Source organism: Chiloscyllium plagiosum, unplaced genomic scaffold (assembly GCF_037043375.1).
Source record: "Chiloscyllium plagiosum isolate Xiang-an unplaced genomic scaffold, Cpla_swu_hap1 HiC_scaffold_27, whole genome shotgun sequence".
Classification (NCBI taxonomy): domain Eukaryota; kingdom Metazoa; phylum Chordata; class Chondrichthyes; order Orectolobiformes; family Hemiscylliidae; genus Chiloscyllium; species Chiloscyllium plagiosum.
In genome coordinates this window covers 33,188,987-33,206,146 of record NW_028270165.1, presented here as the reverse complement: position 1 = coordinate 33,206,146, position 17,160 = coordinate 33,188,987, and the positions used below count along the sequence as shown (strand labels likewise).

The window sequence follows — 17,160 nt, the reverse complement described above, 5'->3', positions numbered from 1 at the left end:
ATGAACCTGCACTCCAGGGTCTCTTTGTTCAGCAACACTCCCTAGGATCTTACCATTAAGTGTATAAGTCCTGCTAAGATTTGCTTTCCCAAAATGCAGCACCTCGCATTTATCTGAATTAAACTCCATCTGCCACTTCTCAGCCCACTAGCCTATCTGATCAAATTGTGTTGTAATCTGAGGTAACCCTCTTCGCTGTCCACTACACCTCCAATTTTGGTGTCATCTGTAAATTACTAACTGTACCTCTTATGCTTACATCCAAATCATTTATATAAACGATTAAAAGTAGTGGACCCAGCATCGATCCTTGTGGCACTCCACTGGTCACAGGCCTCCAGTCTGAAAAACAACCCTCCACCCACCACCCTCTGTCTTCTATCTTTGAGCCAGTTCTGTATACAAATGGCTAGTTCTCCCTGTATTCCATGAGATCTAACCTTGCTAATCAGTCTCTCATGGGGAACCTTGTCAAAAGCATTACTGAAGTTCATATAGATCACATCTACCGCTCTGCCCTCATCAATCCTCTTCGTTACTTCTTCACAAACTCAATCAAGTTTGTGAGACATGATTTCCCACGCACAAAGCCATGTTGACTATCCCAAATCAAACCTTGCCTTTCCAAATACCCCTACATCCTGTCCCTCAGGATTCTCTCCAACAACTTGCCCACGACCGATGTCAGGCTCACTGGTCTATAGTTCACTGGCTTGTCCTTACCACCCTTCTTAAACAGTGGCACCATGTTTGCCAACCTCCAGTCTTCCGGCACCTCACCTGTGACTATCGATGATAAAAATATCTCAGCAAGAGGCCCAGCAATCACTACTTTAGCTTCCCACAGAGTTCTAGGGTACACCCAATCAGGTCCTGGGGATATATCCACTTTTATATGTTTCAAGACATCCAGCACTTCCTCCTCTGTAATATGGACATTTTGCGAGATGTCACCATCTATTTCCTTACAGTCTGTATCTTCCATGTCCTTTTCCACATCTGCTCCCAATCAGCTTTTGAAAGTTCTTACATAATACCTTCAAAATTGGCCTTTCTCCAATTTAGAACTTCAATTTTTAGATCTGGTCTATCCTTATCCATCACTATTTTAAATCTAATAGAATTATGGTCGCTGGCCCCAAAGTGCTCCCCCCACTGACACCTTAGTCACCTGCCCTGCCTTATTTCCCAAGAGTAGGTCAAGTTTTGCACATTCTCTAGTAGGTACATCCACATATTGAATCAGAAAATTGTCTTGTACACACTTAAATTCCTCTCCATCTAAACCTTTAACAGCATGGCAGTCCCAGTCTATGTTTGGAAAGTTAAAGTCCCCTACCATAACTACCCTATTATTCTTACAGATAGCTGAGATTGCCTTACAAATTTGTTTCTTAATTTCCCTCTGACTATTAGGGGGTCTATAATACAATCCCAATAAGGTGATCAGCTTTCTTACTTCTCAGTTCCACCCAAATAACTTCACCAGATGTATTTCCGGGAATATCCTCCCTCAGCACAGCTGTAATGCTATCCTTTATCAAAAATGCCACTCCCCCTCCTCTCTTGCCTCCCTTTCTGTCCTTCCTGTAGCATTTGTATCCTGGAACATTAAGCTGCCAGTCCTGCCCATCCCTGAGCCGTGTTTCTGTAATTGCTATGATATCACAGTTACTAACCATGTTACTAACATTGCATGTTACTAACCATGCCCTGAGTTCATCTGCCTTCCCTGTTGGGCCCCTTGCATTGAAATAAATGCAGTTTAAATTTATCAGTCCTACCTTGTTCTCTGCTTTGTTCCTGCCTGCCCTGACTGTTTGACTCACTTCTGTTCTCAACTGTACCAGTCTCAGATTGATCTCTTTCCTCACTATCTCCCTGGGTCCCACTCCCCCACCTTACTAGTTTAAATCCTTCCAAGCAGCTCCAGCAAATTTCCCTGCTAGTATATTCGTCACTTTCCAATTCAGGTGCAATCCATCCTTCTTGTACAGGTCACTTCTACCCCAAAAGAGATTCCAATGATCCAAAAATGTGAATCCTTCTCCCATACACCAGCTCCTCAGCCATGCATTCATCTGCTCTATCCTCCTATTCCTGCCCTCGCTAGCTCGTAGCACTGGGAGTAATCCAGATATTACTACTCTCGAGGACCTCCTTTTAAAATTCCTGTCTAACTCTCTGTAATCTACCTTTAGACTCTCAACCTTTTCCCTTCCTATGTCGTTGATTCCAATGTGGACAATGACCTCCTGCTGGCCCCTCTCCCCAGTGAGAGCATTCTGCACCCTCTCGGAGATATCCTTGATCCTGGCACTGGAAAAGCATCATACCATTCTGATTTATCGCTGCTGGCCACAGAAACGTCTGTCTGTACTTCAGACCGGAGAGTCCCCTAATGCAATCGATCTCTTCGAACCTGACGTACCCCTCATTGAAATGTTTTAACCCATCTCCTGACTCCCAGGACAGAAGCCCCTTAAACCTTTGTGTACTGCAGTTAAAACAATGTAACACCATAGTAATGGAATTTTAATGCTTATAACAACTGTGTATGAAAAGGGAAGTGTAAGAACTGCATTTGAGGATTTATTGCCACTTCAAACTTGTGCTACTTGCAGTTTCTGAATAAAGAGATCAATTTTACCACTCACCAATTTTGGTCGTTATTTGAACACAATCCCACAGGCTGTTGAATGATTTTATTCATCTGAACTGAAATACAGAGACTCCAGAAGAGGAGGAATCATCCAGGTAATACTGTGTTAAAGAAACAGAATAAAAACAGTTTTGTTGCCAAGTTACCACGGTATTGACAGATTTTTAGGGTTAAGGAGAGCAGACAGGAACATGGCATTGAGTCTGAGGGGAGGTCAGTTGTGATTGAATCAAATGGCGGAGCTTGAGGGGCTGAATGGTCTCCTCCTGTTTCTAGTTCTAATGTAATATAGAAGGTGAGGTATTTGAGTGTGATTGTGATATTAAATCAGACTCCATGGGCAGAGGGAGAGGGCATATAAAAGCTAGCCTACGTATCCTTGGACATACTGGGCAATTTTAGAATGGCCTATCCACCTAACATGCATGTCTTTGGACTGTGGGAGGAAACCAGAGCAGCTGGAGGGATAACACGCAAAATCCACACAGATAGTCGCTCGAGGCTGGAATTGAACCCGGGTCCCTAGTGCCGTAAGGCAGCAGTACTAACTACTGAGCTACCATGCTCAGTTAAGTGAGGGCTCCTCTGCTGACTTTGATGTGTAGCCGTTTGAAGTAACGATGGTGTTGGAGAATGGGAGCACACACCTTCATGTCTGTGGTGTTGGAAAGAAATGGTGAGCAATGTCCCCACCTGGAAGGGATTGAGCAGGTCCCCAAATAGAGGGAAGAACACACACCTAGATGGGGCCTCAGGGCTGGATAGGGTCTCAAGGAGGGTGTGGGGAAGGATTTCAGAGTAAATATTAAGGCTGCAAGAGCAGGTCAGAGGCTGGGAATCCTTCAGCAAGTAGCTCACCTCCTGACTCTTCCCCCAGTAGCCTGTCTCATCATGGACAAACTACAATTCAGGAGTGCGATGGAATACTCCCCACTTGCGTGGATGGGTGCAGCTCCAACAACACTCAAGAAAATTGACACCATCTGTCTCAAAGCAGCTCCCACCAACCATCCCAATCCCAAACTTGATGTGAGCCATTCCTTCAGTATTGCAGGGGTCAAAATCCTTGGACTCCCTCCCTAGCAGGACACTGTGTGGGGTGTCCCTCCACCAAATTGAAGGGGACAGTGGTAGCAGTGCAGTGGTTCAAGAGCACCACCGCATGCTCAACAGGCCGGCATAGTGGGTCAGCATGGACGAGTTAGACCTTTTGGTCTAACTCATTTGTGCTGACCAGATATCCTCAATTAATCTAGTCCCATTTGCCAGCATTTGGCCCATACCCATCAAGATACCTTTTAAAATGTTCTAATCGTACCACCTCCTCTGGCAGCTCAATCCAAACACGCACCACCCTCTGTGTGAAAAAGTTGATCCTCAGGTCCCTTTTAAACCTTTCCCCGTTCACCTTAAACCTAAGCCCTCTAGTTCTGGCAGCCTGGCGTGCAGTCAGCATGAGCCCCCCAGCCTCGAGGTGATTCCAGAGTGGTGAATCCCAGCACCATCTGGAATCACATGGGGTGGACTGGGTTTGAAGGAATGCTGTTCTGATCTTTTAATATCTTTATATTTTAATTTAGTCTATAATGTTAGACTTTTTATTTCTTTATTTGTCTAAAATTTTTTCTTAAGAATTTGTACTGAAGAATCTGCACTTGGGTGCCGTAAGTGGCAACTTTTAAACTCGTGCGAGTACGTGTGACAATAAAGCTAATTCTAATTTTCCTTTCCCTTTCATCCTCAACTTAGGTGCTGCAGCTTTAGGCTCCCCCAGCCTGGGAAAAAGACAGTGGCTATTCACCCTATTCATGCCCCTCGTGATTTTATAAACCTCTATCAGGTCATCCCTCAGCCTCTGACATTTCAGGGAAAAACAGCCCCAGCCTGTTCAGCCTCTCCCTTTAGCTCAAACCCTCCAACCCTGGCAACATCCTTGAAAATCTTTTCTGCACCTTGCCAAAGCCAACTTTTTTTTTATTAATGGCACTAAGTAATGGCAGCACAGTGGCTCATTGGTTAGCATGGGAGTCTTACCATTCCAGGGATCTGGGTTCGATTCCAGCCTCAGGCGACTATCCAAGTGGAGTTTGCACTTTCTCCCGAGTCTGAATGAGTTTCCACCTGGTGCTCCAGTTTCTTCAGATTTGCTTTCTGAAGATGCAGCACCTCATATTTAGCTAAATGAAACTGCATCTGCCACTTCTCAGCCCATTGGTCCATCTGATCAAGATCCCCTTGTAATCTGAGGTAACCCTCTTCGCTATCCACTACACCTTCAATTTTGGTGTCATCAGCAAACTTACTAACTGTACATAAATGACAAAAAGTAGTGGATCCAGCACCAATCCTTGTGGCACTCCGCTGGTTACAACCCTAATGGTAAGGTCCCAGGGAGAGTTGCTGAACAAAGAGACCTTGGTGTGCAGGTTCATAGCTCCTTGAAAGTGGAGTCACAGGTAGATAGGATAGTGAAGAAGGCGTTTGGTATGCTTTCCTTTATTGGTCAGAGTATTAAGTACAGGAGTCGGGAGGTCATGTTGCGGTCGTACAGAGCATTGGGCGAAAGTGGGTTCTGCAGATGCTGGAGAGGAGAGTCAACAGTGGAGTGGTGTGGGAAAAGCACAGTCATCATTCTTCCTGATGAAGGGCTTTTGCCCAAAATGTCAATTTTCCTGCTCCTCAGATGCTGCCTGACCTGCTGTGCTTTTCCAGCACCACTCTAATCTGTACAGGACATTGGTTAGGCTACTTTTGGAGTATTGCTTGCAATTCTGGTCTCCTTCCTATCGGAAGGACGTTGTGAAACTTGAAAGGTTTCAGAAAATATTTACAAGGATGTTGCCAGGGTCAGAGGATTTGACTTATAGGGTGAGGCTGAACAGGCTGGGGCTGTTTTCCCTGGAGGAACTTTCAAAAGTTGATCGGAGTAGACTGTTTGCAGGTAAAGGGACGACTGCCAAGTGGGAGGCTTTCAAAGGTGAGACAAAGAAAGTTTAAAGGCATTACATTCCTGTTAGAGTGTGAAGGTAAGAGTCAGGAACAAAGAATGAATAAAGATATAGGGGCTCTGGTGAAGAATAGGGAGTTTGTATATTAGGTATAGACAACTGGGATCAAGTGAATCTCCAAAAGACTATAAAGGGGACTAGTGTCATTCTTAAGAGGGATATCAAGAGGCCAAAAATGGGATATGAAATAGCTTTGGCAGATGAAGTTAAGGATAATCCAAAGATATTCTACATTGTGGAGGATGAGATTTCTGAATACTTGGAAGTGTATAGCAAAATAGGGCATGGATTCATCAAGGGGAGGTCATGCCTGACAAAGCTGCTAGAATTCTTTGAGGAAGTAACGAGTAGGTTAGAACAAGATAACAATGGATGTTATCTACCTGGACTTCAAGAAGGCCTTTGACAAGGTGCTGCACAGGAGGCTGCTGAGTAAGAGAAGGTGTCAGAGGCAAGGTGCTAGCATGGATAGAAGCTTGGCTGTCTGGCAGAAGGCAGAGAGTGGGGAGGAAACGGTCCTTCAGAGGACGGCAGCTGGTCACAAGTGGTGTTCCGCAAGGCTCAGTGTTAGGGCCACAATTTTTCACTCTATACATTAACAATCCAGATGAAGGAACTGAGGGCATTCGGGCTAAGTTTGCAGATGATACAAAGATATGTTGAGGGGCAGGTAGCATTGAGGAGGCAGGGAGGCTGCAGAAGGATTTGGACAGGTTAGGGAAGTGCGCAAAGAAGTGGCAGATGGAGTACAATGTGGGAAAGTGTGAAGTGATGCATTTCGTTAGGAAGAATAGAGGCGTGGACCATATTCTAAATGGGGAGAAAATGTAGAAATCTGAAATGCAAAGAGACTTTGGTGTTCGAGTCCAGGATTCTCTCAAGGTAAACTTGCAGGTTGAGTCAATAGTTAGGAAGGCAAATACAATGATGGGATTTATTTTGAGAGGACTTGAATATAAAAGCAGGGATGTCCTTCTGAGGCTCAATAATGCTCTGGTCAGGCCACATTTGGAGTAGTGTGTGCAGTTTTGGGCCCCATATCTCAGGAAGGATGGACTGGCCCTGGAGTGTGTTCAGAGAAAGTTCATGAGAATGGATCCAGGAAAAAAAACAGCTTAACATATGAGGAACATTTGAGGACTCTGGGTCTAGACTTGATGAAGTTTAGATGGATGAGGGGGGATCTAATTGAAACATACAGAATACTCAAATGGCCTGGACAGCGTAGATGTTGAGAAGATGTTTCCATTAGTAGGGGAGACCAGGACCCGAGGGTGAAGCCTTAGAATAAAGGGAAGGCCTTTTAGAATGGAGATGGGGGAAACTTCTTCAGACAGAGAGTGGTGAATCTATGGAATTAATTGCCACGGAAGGCTGTGGAGGCCAGGGCACTGAGGATATTTAAGACCGAGATAGATAGGTTCTTGTGTATCAAGGGTTACAGGGAGAAAGCGGAGGAAGGGGATTGAGAAACTTATCAGCCATGATTAAATGGCAGAGCAGATTCGATGGGCTGAATGGCCTAATTTCTGCTCCTGTGTTTTATGGTCATACAAGTACATCAGTAGCAAAAGAGTGACTCGGAAGAGAAAAGGGCACCTTAAAAATTAGTGAGGACATCAATGTGTAGAATCACAGGAGATGGCAGAGATACTAAACAAATAATTCACGTCAATGTTTACTGTGGAGAAAGAAATGGAGGCTAGGGAACTTCTGGAAATAAATATTGATGTCTTGAAAACAGTACACTGCAGAAGGTGCTGGAGGTCGTTAAAAAAACTCATAAAAGTGGATAAATTGTCCTGGAAATTTATCTCCAGGATCAAGTTTTTCCTAGGACGTCAAGGAAACTTAGGGAAGCAGAAATAGATAAATATCTCTCACTAGCAGAGATAATTTGTATTAGCTACTGACAGGGGGGAGGTGCTGGAGGACTGGAGGGTGGCTAATGTTGTGCCTTTATTTAAGAAAGGTTGTAAAGAATAAATATTGACTGGGAACACTATAGTATGAGTATAATAGATGGATCAATTTTTGTCCAGTGTGTGCAGGAGGGCTTCCTGACACAATATGTAGACAGGCTGACAAGGGGCGAAGCCACATTAGATTGGGTACACTGGGTAATGAGCCCGGCCAGGTGTTAGACTTGGAAATTGGTGAACACTTTGGTGATAGCGATCACAATTCTGTTATGTTTACTTTAGTGATAGAAAGGGGTAGGTGTATACCACTGGACAAGAATTATAGCTGGGGGAAAGGCAAATACGATGTGATTAGGCAAGATTTAGGAAGTACAGGATGGGGAAGGAAACTGCAGGGGATGGGCACATTAGAAATGTGGAGCTTATTCAAGGAAAAGCTCCCGAGTGTCCTAGATAAGTATGTACCTGTCAGGCAGGGAGGAAGCTGTAGAGCACGGGAGCCGTGGTTTACGAATGAAGTGGAATCTCTGGTGAAGAGGAAGAAGGAGACTTGTGATAGGATGAGATGTGAAGGCTCAGTTAGGGCGCTTGAGGGTTACAAGGTAGCCAGGAAAGACCTAAAGAGAGAGCTCAGAAGAGCCAGGAGGAGACATGAGAAGTTGTTGGCGGATAGGATCAGGGTAAACCCTAAGGATTTCTGTAGGTATTTAAGGGATAAAAGAATGACGCGAGTAAGATTAGGCACAATCAAGGATAGTAGTGGGAAGTTGTGTGTGGAGTCAGAGGAGATAGGGGAAGCACTAAATGAATATTTTTCATCTGTATTCACTCTAGAAAATGACAATGTTGTCGAGGAGAGTACTGAGATACAGGCTACTAGACTAGGTGGGATTGAGGTTCACAAGGAAGAGGTATTAGACATCCTGCAGAGCATGAAAATAGATAAGTCCCCTGGGCCAGATGGGATTTATCCTAGGATCCTCTGGGAAGCCAGGGAGGAGATTGCCGAGCCTTTGACATTGATTTTTAAATTGTCATTGTCTACAGGAATAGTGCCAGAAGACTGGAGGATAGCAAATGTGGTTCCCCTGTTCAAGAAGGGGAGTAGAGACAACCCTGGTAATTATAGACCAGTAAGCCTTACTTCTGTTGTTGGTAAAGTGTTGGAAAAGGTTATAAGAGATAGGATTTATAATCATCTAGAAAAGAATAATTTGATTAGGGATAGTCAGCACGGTTTTGTGAAAGGTAAGTCGTGCCTCACAAACCTTATTGAGTTCTTTGAGAAGGTGACCAAACAGGTAGATGAGAGTAAACTGGTGGTTGTAGTGTACATGGATTTCAGCAAAGCGTTCGATAAGGTTCCCCACAGTAGGCTATTGTACAAAATGCGGAGGAATGGGATTGTGGGAGATATAGCAGTTTGGATCAGTAATTGGTTTGCTGAAAGAAGACAGAGGGTGGTGGTTGATGGGAAATGTTCGTCCTGGAGTCCAGTTACTAGTGGTGTACCGCAAGGGTCGGTGTTGGGTCCACTGCTGTTTGTCATTTTTATAAACGACCTGGATGAGGGTGTAGAAGGATGGGTTAGTAAATTTGCAGACAACACTAAGGTCGGTGGAGTTGTGGATAGTGACGAAGGATGTTGTAAGTTACAGAGAGACATAGATAAGCTGCAGAGCTGGGCTGAGAGGTGGCAAATGGAGTTTAATGCGGACAAGTGTGAGGTGATTCACTTTGGTCAGAGTAACCGGATTGCAAAGTACTGAGCTAATGGTAAGATTCTTGGTAGTGAAGATGAGCAGGGAGATCTTGGTGTCCAGGTACACAGATCCTTGAAAGTTGCCACCCAGGTTGACAGGGTTGTAAAGGCTTACAGTGTTTTAGCTTTTATTAATAGAGAGATCGAGTTCCAGAACCATGAGGTTATGCTGCAGCTGTACAAAACTCTGGTGCAGCCGCACTTGGAGTATTGTGTACAGTTCTGGTCACCGCATTATAAGGAGGATGTGGAAGCTTTGGAAAAGGTGCAGAGGAGGTTTACTAGGATGTTGCCTGTTATGGAGGGAAGGTCTTACGGGGAAAGGCTGAGGGACTTGAGGCTGTTTTTGTTGGAGAGAAGAAGGTTGAGAGGTGACTTAATAGAGACATATAAGATAATCAGTGGGTTAGATAGGGTGGACAGAGAGAGCCTTTTTCCAAGTATGGTGACGGTGAGCACGAGGGGCATAGCTTTAAATTGAGGGGTGATAGATATAGGACAGATGTCAGGTGTAGTTTCTTTACTCAGAGAGTAGTAATGCTTTGCCTGCAACGGTAGTAGATTCGCCTACTTTAAGTCGTCATTGGACAAGCATATGGATGTACATGGAATAGTGTAGGTTAGATGGGCTTCAGATTGGTATGACAGGTCGGTGCAACATCGAAGGCCGAAGGGCCTGTACTGTGCTCTAATGTTCTATATTCTAAAACTGAGAATTACAGACCTGTCTGACATCAGTTGGTGGGAGTAAGTTGATGGTGGGGATTGAGAGATAGGATTTACATGATTTTAAGAGGCAAGATCTGATTAGGGACAGTCAGCATGACTTTGTGTGTGGGAAATAGTGTCGCACAAACTTGACTGAGTTTTTTTTGAGGACTTAAGCCAAAAGATTAATAAGAGCAGAATGGTAGATGTTGTTTTCATGTTTAACAACATTCTGCATTGTGGACACATTACGAAAGTTAGATCACATGGGTTTCAGGGAGAGCTTAACAATTGGATACAAAATTGGCTTGACGGTAGGAGACAGAGTGTGATCGAGCCTTATTTTTAGAACTGGAAGCCTGTGACCAGTGATGTTCCAAAGGGATCGCGGCTGGGTCCGCTTTAGTTTGTCAGGGAAATAAATGATTTGGATGAGAATTGAGGAGACATTTGTTTTTAAGATTAGATTAGATTCCCTACAGTATGGAAACAGGTCCTTCGGCCCGACAAGTCCACACTGACCCTCCGAACAGTAACCCACCCAGACCCATTCCCATATTCACCCCCGACTACGGGCAATTTAGCATGGCCAATCCAACCGAACCTGCACTTCTTTGGACTGTGGGAGGAAACCGGAGCACCCGGAGGAAGCCCACGCAGACACAGGGGAGAATGTGCAAACTCCACACAGTCACCCAAGTCAGGAATCAAACCTGGGTCCCTGGCACTGTGAGGCAGCAGTGCTAACCACTGAGCCACCACACTGCCCCATGGTTAGTAAGTCTGCAGATGACACCAAGATTGGTGGTGTAGTTGACAGTGGAGCAAGTTCTCAAAGGGATCTTGATCAAATGGCAGTGGGCTGAGGAGTGGCATATGGAGTTTAATTTGGATAAATGTGAGGTACTGCATTTTGGGAAAACAAACTGGGGAAGGACTTGTACAATTAATGGTAGGGTCCTGAGTAGTGTTGTTGAACAGAGAGACCAATGGAGTCAGGTACATAGTACTTTTGAAAATTGTGTCACAGGTAGACAGGGTGGTTAAGAAGGCACACTCACCTTCATTGCTTAGACCATTGAGTATAGGGAGTTAGGACTGTGTTGCTGGAAAAGCGCAGCAGGTGCTCTTTTCCAGCAACACATTTTCAGCTCTGATCTCCAGCATCTGCAGTCCTCACTTTCTCCTATAGGAGTTAGGATGTCTTGTTGAGGTTATACAGGATGTTGGGGAGGCCACTTTTGGAATACTATGTACAGTTCTGGTCGCTCTGCTATTGTAAGTCTCCTTCCAAACACCAAACCCAGTGAAGATTCACCATTACCTCCACAGTAAAGTTTCTTGCTCAGGCTGACTTAGCTGCAACCAGTTTCCTTCCAGTGAATTCCTGCATTGGTGAGGGCTTCTTCTGGAGTACTGTGTCCAGTTCCAGTCACCCTGTTATAGGAAGGATATTGTTAAATTGGAGAAGGTTCAGAAAAGATTTATCATGATGTTGTGGGACTTTAAGTTGTGAGGAGAGACTTGGGACTTTTTTAACTGGAACGTAGGAGGTTGGGGCGGGGGGGGGTGACCTTATAGAGCTTTATAAAATCACGAGGGGCAGAGATAAGGTGAATCGCAGGGATTTTTTTCTCCCTGAGTTAGGGGAATTAAAAACAAGGGGCATCTTATTAAAGTGAGAGGAGAAAGATTTGAAAGGGTCAGAGGGGCAACTTTTTCACATGCTTTCTGTGTGGAATGAACTGCCAGAGGAAGTGGTAAATGCAGGTACAGTTACAACATTTAAAAGACATTTAGATAGATGCATCAATAGGAAAGTTTTGGAGGGATATGGGACAGGAGCAGGCAGGTGGGACTAGTTTAGTTTGGGAAACTTTGTCGGGTTGGACTAATGGGTTTGTTTCCATGCTGTATGACCACAGACTCTACAAGGGGTAATGTCCTCGCTGAATCCAACCTATCGGGTCTGCTCAGGGTCATATATGTTTCAAACAGGATTAGCTCTCGTTCTTCTGAACTTCAATAGTTAAAGGCACAACCTGTCCAACCTTTCCTCATCAAATGACCCCTTCATCTCAGAAATTAGTCCAGTGAACCTGCTTTGAATGCAATTATATCTTTTTTTCCCAAATAAGCAAACCAAAGTTGTGTGCGCTATTCCAGAAACGCAAAGGCAAGATGTAGCCAAACAACTTGTACTTTTCTCTCCTTCCCGTATTCAGCATTATGCTTATGTGATGAAGTCGAAAGAGTGTATCGTCACTTTAAGAGAGAGAGGTGCCTTTTTGGAGCTGAGAGGTTGCAGCAGCGCATTTATCTGTGACAAGCTGAAAGGTGCAGAGAGAATGCTGAGAATTGATAATATGTGACCTTCAGCATGGGGTTGTGTTTTGATGTTAAGGCAAGTGGATTTGAATTGAAGCAATTCATTCAAATTGTGCCCTTACCAAATATCAATTGGATTTGAATTCGATTGGTCCAATGTTGCCAATACAATGGGAGGGTACAAGTCGTTGGGGTGTTAAAAAGGGCATTTTGAAAATTGGTCAGAACTAACTACCCACTGAACATGAGAATACATGTCATCTGAAAGGGCTCTCAACGATCTCAAAGAAACCAAAGCAATTTATCGCTGAAAATACTCGCAGTAAAAAGACGACAGCCCGGAAAGCCAAGACAGCAGAATCAGACAGAAGGAAGGAAGACACAGCATAAGAAATGGTATGGACTTTGAGAGATTAAATTTATTTAATGTTTGGTCATTGTGTTACTGGAGCAGCATTCTAATAGAGTTGGGGTCAGATAGTGATTGGTTAAGAAAAAGGGGGCTCGGGTTTGTTAATAGTTTTTATTTAGTGTTCACCGTTAGAGCTAGGAAAATAAATTGTTATTTTTTTTTCTTTAAGGAGCGGAAATCAGGGGTTTTCTTTCATTCAGTCACGCTTTTAGCAGATTGTGAGGGGAGGCTAGCTTTTCTGGGTGCTTTAGTTTTAATTAGCAGAGGGATTCCACCTCTGCGCCATAACACTTACCCGGGTTTAAAAGTTGCAGTTAAGAAACCAGAAAGTTTCACCATGCTCTCGAAAATGCAGATACAGCTGCAGCATTTTGAAGACAGGTACGTGAATAGGAAAGATTTAGAGGGATATATGCCAAATGCAGGCAAGGACGAGGTTAGCTTGGGAAACTTACTCAGCAAGGATGTGTTGGACCAAAGGGTCTGTTTTCCACGATGTATGAATCTACGTGATCTCACCAATGTCCTTGACAGCTGCAATGAAACTTCTTTATCGCCATGTTCCACTGCCCTTGCAATAAATGCCAAAATCCTGTTTGCTATCCTTATCACTTATTACACCTGCGCGCTAACCTTTCGTGATTCATGAACCAGGATGCCCAGATCCTGTTGTACCACAGTATACTGCAAATCTCTCCCTTCAAGTAGCATACTGAGTTTCTATTCTTTCTGCCAAAGTTCAACAAGCTCATTTTATATAGTTAACTCCTTGTTAATGGGCACACAACCAACCCAGAGTGCTTTGCCAACCAGAATCTCTGAGATGCTCCTGATACACCACTGTGGCCACATAATATATCGATGTTGTCAGTATTGTGGGAAAAAAAGTAACATATTGTTGAAGGTTTTCATCTTATGCAAGGACAAGAAAAAGACTGATTCCTGGGATGGCAGCACAGATGTTCGAAGAGAGACTGGACTGGTTAAGACTGCATGCTCTGGAGTTAAGTAGAATGGGGGGGGGGGGGGGTCTCAGAAACCTCTACAATTCTAACGTGACACAGTAATTGCAGGATGTTCTGGATGACTGGGATGGCCAGAACCAGTTGAAGGACGTTAGGTAGGTCATTTGGGACTGTGATGAGGAGAGATTTCTTCACCTGGAGACTGGGTGAGGCCATAGGTTTCTATGCCTCAGAAAACAGTTAAGGCCAAAACATTGTATGTCTTCAAGAAGGCGTTAGATATAGACCTTGGGGCTAAAAGGATCAAGGAGTATGGGGTGAAAACAATCAAAAGGGTACTGAGTTGAATTGTCAGCCATGGTCACATTGAATGGTAGATGTGAGGTCTTGCATTTTGAAAAGTCAAATCAAGGGAGGAGTTTCATGGTGAATGGTGGGGCCTTAAGGGGTGTAGTGGAACAGAGGGACCTTGGCGTTCAGGAGCAGCATTCTCTGAAAGTGGAGACACAGGTAGACAGGGCAGTGAAGGCTTTAGGCCCACTGACCATCATCAGTCAGGGCACTGAGTATAGAAGTTGGGAAGTTATGTTGCAGTTATACAGGACATTGGTGAAGCTGCACTTCGAGTATTGTGTTTGGTTTCGGTCACCTTGTTATAGGAGGGATATTATTAAACTGGAAAGAGTCCAGAAGAAATTTCCAAGGATGTTGCCAGGGCTCGATGGTCTGAGTCATAGGGTGAGGTTGGACAAGCGAGGACTTTTCTCTTTAGAGTGTAGGAGACTGAGGGGGGGACCTTATAAAGGTGCATAAAATCATGAGGGGCATGGATAGGGTGAGTGCACTCAGTCTTTTACCGCAGGGTAATCGCAGACTCAAAGGCACCAGTTTAAAGTTAGAGGGGAAAGATAAAAGGGAACCTGAAGGGCAACTTTTTTTACACAGTGGGTGGGACACATATGGAATGAGCTGCCAGCAGAAGTTGTTGAGGCCGGCACATGAACGATATTTAAAAGGCATTTGGACAAATGCATGAATAGGAAAGGTTTAGAAGGATATGGGCCACGTGCAGGGAAATCGGGGTAGTTTTTCGATGGACATTTAGGTCAGCGTGGACCAGTCTGGGCCCTAGGGCCTGACTCTCTGAATAGAAGTAGTCTGAATGGGTATGGTCAAGCTCTCGGAGAACTCACAATTTTAGTTTCTTAGGTTTTCTGTCGCAGTTGCTGCAGTACGTCTCTCGCTGCTACACTCTCCAGGAGTTTTCCCATGGTGCTTTTTCTCCTGGGCTGCTGGAGTTGCAAGTGAGACAATCTGTTTTCTGAATTTGCCTTTTGCCAAGGTGTCGATTAGAGTGATGCTGGATAAGCACAGCAGGTCAGGCAGCATTCGAGGAGCAGGAAAATCGACATTTCGGGCCAAAAAACCCTTCCTGTTTATGGGATGTTACTATACTGAAACAGTTAAATAGGAACAGTTACTGTACCTATCCTTTTGTGAAGCACTTCCGGTGGCATTACAGCTAAGGCAATTCTTTTCTTTTATCTTTCATTGTATTTTAATTGTAGTGTTTGAATAATTGTGTTTTGGTCAGCGTTGAGTAGCTTGACCAATCGAATTGCATCTGGAATGCAACACCTTACATTTACCTTCAAAATGGGAAAACGTTAGTTTAACTTCACATATGTTGAGGGGGTCTGGTCTGGTCCATAACTCAGAGCAGGCTGGAAACCCTTTTCCTGTTCTTATTTTCGAAGTCTCTATTAGAAATACCAATGAAAACGAGAGAAAAAAAACGTATTGCACACAGTGTTAAAATATCATGCTGATTATCATAGAATCCCTACAGTGCGGAAACAGGCCCTTTGGCCGAACAAGTCCACACCACCCTCCGAACAGTAACCCACCCAGACCCATTCCCCTACCCTATTACTCTACATTTATCCCTGACAAATGCACCGAGCCCGCACATCCCAGAACACTATGGGCAATTTAGCATGGTCAATTCACCCTAATCTTTGGACTGTGGGAGGAAATTGGAGCACCCAGAGGAAACCCACGCATACATCAGGGGAGAGAGTGCAAAACTCCACACAGACAGTCGCCTGAGGCACTGAGAGGCAGCAGTACTAACCACTGAACCCGGAAGCTAGGTGAAGACACTAATCACGATGCTAACGAGTAAGCACTGCCGATTAGAGTCATAGAGATGTACAGCACGGAAACAGACCCTTCAGTCCAACTCATCCATGCCGACCAGATATCCCAATCCAATCTAGTCCCACCTGCCAGCACCCGGCCCATATCCCTCCAAACCCTTCGTATACCCTGCCTCCTAAATGTTGCAATTGTACCAGCCTCCACCACTTCCTCTGGCATTTCATTCCATACATGTACCACCCTCTGCGTAAAAAAAGTAGTCCCTTCGATCTCTTTTATATCTTTCCCTGCTCACCCTAAACCTATGCCCTCTAGTTCTGGACTCCCCTACCCCAGGGAAAAGACTATGCCTATTTACCCTATCCATGCCCCTCATGATTTTGTAAACCTCTATAAGGTCACCCCTTAGCCTCCAACGCTCCAGGGAAAACAGCCCCAGCCTGTTCAGCCTCTCCCTGTAGCTCAGATCCTCCAACCCTGGCAACATCCTTGTAAATCTTTTCTGAACCCTTTCAAGTTTCACAACATCCTTCTGATAGAAAGGATACCAGAATTGCACGCAATATTCCAAAAATAGCCTAACCAATGTCCTGTACAGCCGCAACATGACCTCCCAACTCCTGTACTCAATACTCTGACCAATAAAGGAAAGCATACCAAACGCCATCTTCACTATCCTATCTACCTGTGACTCCACTTTCAAGGAGCTATGAACCTGCACTCCAAGGCCTCTTTGTTCAGCAACACTCCCTAGGATCTTACCATTAAGTATATAAGTCCTGGTAAGCTTTACTTTCCCAAAATGCAACATCTCAAGTTTATCGGAATTAAACTCCATCTGTCACGCCTGAGCCCACTAGCCCATCTGATCAAGATCACCTTGTAATCCGAAGTAACCTTCTTTGCTGTCCACTACACCTCCAATTTTGGTGTCATCTGCAAACTTACTAACTATACCTCTCATGCTCACATCCAAATCATTTATATAAATGATAAAAAGTAGTAGACCCAGCACTCCACTGGTCACAGGCCTCCAGTCTGAAAAACAACCCTCCACCATCACCCTCTGTCTTCTACCTTTGAGCCGGTTCTGTATCCAAATCTAACCTTTCTAATCAGTCTCCCATGGGGTACCTTATAGAATGCCTTACTGAAGTCGATATAGATCATGTCTACCCCTCTGCCCTAATCAATCCTCTTTGTTACTTCTTCAAAAAAATTCAATCAAGTTTG

General features: G+C 44.4%; 1 long non-coding RNA gene across 1 annotated transcript in view; it reads right to left on the bottom strand.

Moving 5' to 3' along the window:
* The window catches only part of LOC122543456 (uncharacterized), a 33,247-nt gene that overhangs the window by 4,017 nt on the left and 12,070 nt on the right, over nucleotides 1-17,160 (bottom strand). Inside the window, exons 3-6 of the long non-coding RNA XR_015751262.1 lie at nucleotides 15,417-15,527; nucleotides 14,961-15,127; nucleotides 11,387-11,499; nucleotides 2,658-2,763 (exon numbers count right to left, since the gene is read on the bottom strand). This is a non-coding gene — a long non-coding RNA (uncharacterized LOC122543456). The remainder of the gene's footprint in view (nucleotides 1-2,657; nucleotides 2,764-11,386; nucleotides 11,500-14,960; nucleotides 15,128-15,416; nucleotides 15,528-17,160) is intronic.